Raw genomic sequence first — 5,129 nt, forward strand, 5'->3', positions numbered from 1 at the left:
TCTCATAATTTATCGTCAACAAATAATCATCCAAGATATTTAAATAGAGATCATGGATCAATTGGTGTTAAGCCACATATCAATAGACATTAGTATCAAGGAGAATATGAGTCAATAATTGGTTTGAGGTTCCTATGGTTATAATTTTTAAAGAGTGATTTTGGAATATTATCCATAGTGGTTGTTGTTATTTGTCTACATTTCGCTTCCCTAAGGGATCCATCTTTAGGACATTGATTCAAATAGAAGATATGTATCCTATTAAGAAATAAATGTATGAAATGAAAGATATAGAAGGAGATAAAAGTCCAATGTCAACTAGCAAATATGGAAAGAAAAAAAAAAAAGTTTAAATGACACAAGGAGAAAATAATAAAACAAGAGAAGAAACCCTAAAAGGAAATAAAAAAAGAATAACATGTAAAAATATAAGAAAATTGAAAATAATGCAATAGGGGATTGGACATATAAGAGTGTAAATTAATTATTATATAAAGTAGTATATGATATATAGTATAGTATTATATAATAAATAGGATATTATACTTAAGGAATGGACCAAAAAAAGGACTAGAAATATAAAAAATAAAAGAGAGCTTAAACCAAAAACAAAACAAGGAGGATACAATAAGGCATAGAGGAAAATAAAGAGAAATGGGAAAAAAATAAAGAAAGAATTAAAAATTAAAATCAATATTAAGATGAATACATGAAAAACAAGCATAAAAATGAAGAAAACCACATTAAAAAAGGAGAGGACCAAAACAAACAAAGATGAAGAACCACCTAAATATGAGCATAAAAGGAGGGAAGAGAAAAAAAGGAAAGATAAATAAAAATTCAAGAGGAATAGAAAAAAACAAAATACCAAAGACAGGAGAGGGGGAGAGAAGCAAAACCAAATAAAGATAAGAAGAAGGGAGTTAAGAAAGACCAACTTACCTCAGTGAGTCAACATGCACATCAAGGGCTCTATTCTACTTAATTAAGGAAGCCAACTCGCACTTACCTCTAATCCTCCATTCTTGTTTAAATTGCTTGGATGGTTTATTATATGAATAGTTTCTCTAAAATGTGGTTTGAAATAATGGTTCTCTATGGCAATGATTTCAATGTTTTCTAAGTAGACATTATGCTTGGTTTTGATAGAGTGTTCAACAAGAGCTAAAGAAAGTATGCATTCCTTCTTGATGTTTGATCCATGTTACTTTAACCCGATTTGAAATTATCATTAAGTTTCTCCAATAAAGCATTTTCCACAGGATCAAGCTATTTTGTAAATTACTTTTAGCTACTTTTGTTCAATTTTATCCTTGATATACCTCATTCTTTGTTTGATAGTCATCTTTGGTTTGAATGATGTTATAATCTCTTTCTTCTTAAAGACCCTAAATTTTTTGTCTACTACACCTCAGATGTAGGGAACTTTAAGTTTTTCATCTCGATAATTAAGAGTTTTGGGGTTATGATCCAATTTTTCTTTAAAGAAGACCTTGATTTCTTTATCCTTTTAGCCAATTTTTTTAAATACTCTATTTATGTGGACAATTTCTTACTCAATATGTTCTTTGTCTGAAATTATCAAGGCTCTTATGGCCAAAGTGTTAAATACCCCAATCTTCTTTAAGGGACGGTGGTGAGAGTCTACATGAACGTAACTATCTATGTGTGTTTTCTTTCTGAATACTTGGTTTGCTAAGGTTCCATCATTATTTTTGGTGAAGAGTACATCAAGGAAGGGAATTTTCTTATTTTCTTTTATTTTCATAGTAAATTTAATGTCTCCAAATATTTTTTTTAGGTGTATGAAAAACTTTTGCAACTCTTCTTCTCCACATCATCAAATCACTTTATGTATAGAACATATTATTACTATCAAATTACGGTGAAACTAATGCATAATAAAGAAACACACTTTCACCTAAAGACACATTATACCAAATTGATCTTAACTAATTTATTAGTGTCTAAATATCCTAACAATTTGATATCTAATATTGCTTTTGGATAGAACCAAATGGAACATTATTCATCAACATTTGGTAGGTTGATCTACACTTCTCAATTTGATCCCACAAGCTTCTTCAAATAGGGCACACGAAACAATAGATGAATCTTAGAGTGGGATAGGAGAGTTAATTTGTAAGCAACCTGACCAATCAATTGCATGTTGTTTAATTATGTGTACAAGGAGAGGATGAGGAGGGTTAAAAATATGAGGGCAATAACAAAAATTTGATCAAATTCTCATGTCTAGTTCATTTTGTTTCATTATATGTGTATATAATTTTTCATGGAATATTGTATAAAGTTGTCATTTCATTCATGTGGAAATGTACCACTTAGGTAGAAAAAATTACATACTAAGGATGTGAATCTCCTATAGGAGATATGTGAGGTTCCTATTGCTAACATTCTGAACTATGATGCACAATAGAAGTTGTACTTCCATGATAGAAAATACGAGCCTACTGAAGTCAGACACATGATATTTTTTTGTGGCATGTGTTTGAAAAGGATGTAAACTTTTGTGGAAGAAAATGTGAATTTTCTACAGACTATTAAAGTAATGATGAAGTTGTGTTTTTTCATAATGCATACATCTTTTATGAGCTTCTGAAATTCTTTAATGAACAGAATGGAGGGCTAACTTAGTGCTTTTAGGGATATTGGTCTCAGTCTTGGGTCTTAGATATCTCACTTTGATCTGATTCTATATGAAGAGATTTTTTTTTTTGGGTTTTTCCCCTTGCGAAGGCGTCATTGGGAGCGGGATCCCCCAAGGGCAGTTTTGGGGCTAAAAGCCCATGTTAGGTCAATTTTTGTAATATAATTGTAAAGACTCTGCATTTTGTGGTCGCGGAGCATGAAGGTGTTATATGTCAAAAAGGGTAGTCCACCCTTAGTTTTGTAAAGTAAAGTCGGCTATAAGAGACCTACCCATGGTCCGCAGACCATGGGATTGTATAAAAAGAGCTAAGCTCTAAGTAGTTGAGAAAAAGGAATCGAACATGGAATAAGGTCATAGCTTTGAAGCAAGAAGTCTAAGTCTTGGGTTGTAGTGTAGATAGAGGCTCTGCAGCTAAGTGCATAGAGGCCTAGGGTAGAAGTCTGTAGCTGAGTGTGCGGACCCCTGCAGCTATGTGCGTAGGGTGAACAAAGTCTGTAACACTTGGAAGATATTAATAAAGGGAGTTATTCTGCAATTTTTGTGTATTTGTTCTGTTGATGGGTTTGGATATTTTGTGTATGAATTTCCTCTATTATGTTTATATGATGTGCGAATGAACGCAATTACATTGAATAATTACACATAAATACGAATATCTGTTTACACAGTAATAGCTTCAAGTATTTGACAAGATAAGAAAATCACTTAGGATAATTGAGGAATCTACACAACACGCTGCCATAGTAGTGCGAAAGTACCTGAGCTACAGGTTAGGGTTGCGCTAAGGTCGATCGTATACCTTCACAAAGGTATTGAAGGACGAAATAGAGGGTTTGTCTTACAAGCCCTAAAGCGAGACCACCTGCGCAAAGGTAGGGATAGAAGAAATCAAACGACATCACAACCATCTCAGGGTGTGGAAACTTGGTTCCAGCATCCCCCCATACTGCTTTAGGTAAGACTTCGGTCCACGCTCCATGGGCTAATACCGAAAGGGCTAGTAGTGTAGGGATTTGTTTGGTTAATTAACGTTGAACTTGGGTTAGGCCCCCTCAAGCCGAAAAATGGTTCTGTTGTCGGGACCAAAATATGCATAAGAGATGTGCGATGTTGTATCACTGGAATCCAACTAAGAAGGAGATTGGAGACTAGTTGGATAGAAAGATCCATGAATTCGTGGCACAAGAGAACAAAAATCTGCGACTGACAAAAGAACAATGGTTGGACAGATACCTATATACAAAGATCCACGAGATATTTTTTTGTTCCTTCCTTATCGAGCTATACGAGTGGATCGCGAAGCTAAAAGATAGCCAAGGAAGGTGGAAACTTGACGGTCCTATTGTGTGGACCCTGGAGCTAGTGCAAAGGTTGGAAGCATCGGAGGATAAGATCACTCGTGTTGTTGATCATTGGCTTGATCACGTCATAGGAGGATTTGTGACTGAATTTACGGTCGATGCCTCAGTCATCTACAGCGGGGCAGAGCGAATCTTTTTCAAAGGACCGCGAGGTAAGTACATAAAATATTTGAATACTTGGATTAAAATGCTATTTTGCAAAAAACAGGTTATGTAGCTACCTTGACGTTCAGGACTATGGGAATTGGAAAAACTTACATGAATGAAGGAAAAAAGGGTCTAGAATATAGTCCCTTGATTTCGCCTCCGCGAGGTGAAAAAGAAGGGATAGCGAAGGTTTCTCCGTGAAGTGCTATTTAGTTAATAAGACAAGGATTCCCACGAATACCACCTTCGCCCACACCACCTCCAAATTCACCACCCTCACCTCCAACTTCACATATACCACCTCCGCCCACACCACCTCCAAATTCACCACCCTCACCTCCAACTTCACCTGTACCACTTCCACCTCCACCGCGATTCAGTATGGAAAATATAGTGAAGTTGTCTTTGTTCAAAGGCTTGGGAAATGATGACCCAGACCAATTCTAGTTTGTTGTGAGGGTTGTATGGGAATCTCAAGGTGTTACAGATGATCATATAAAGAAGGCAACACTGGTTAGTGCTCTGCAAGATCACATGCTAACCTAGTATATTAAGTACTCTAACAATAAATCGAATGTTGGAGTAGCAGACATCCAAGTAGCACTAAATAAGGAATTTAGTAGGCCTAAATCTGAGGTGTAGTCGATTGTGGGATTTAAAGAGATCGCGATGCAACCAGGCAAGACACCTGGGAACTAGATTAGAGGCTGAAATGTACAATCCACAAATCCAACATGAATTTGACATATGGACAACATTGTGAGTGGTTTGTGGCTTTGCTACTACCACACTTAAGGAGTGTGTTGTCGCAACAGAAGATAAAAACTCAGGAAGAGGCCTTGGATATTGCCATGAGACTACATGAAACTCCGATGCAAGATCCTAATCTAGGAGTTTAACATATCCATGCGCAGCTGAAGAATATGTGCCTTGAGATGCAAATTCTGAAA

The sequence above is a fragment of the Pinus tabuliformis genome, chromosome 9, assembly GCF_031772625.1.
Source record: "Pinus tabuliformis cultivar Carrire ecotype Pingquan chromosome 9, CPIR1, whole genome shotgun sequence".
NCBI classification, from domain to species: Eukaryota; Viridiplantae; Streptophyta; class Pinopsida; order Pinales; family Pinaceae; genus Pinus; species Pinus tabuliformis.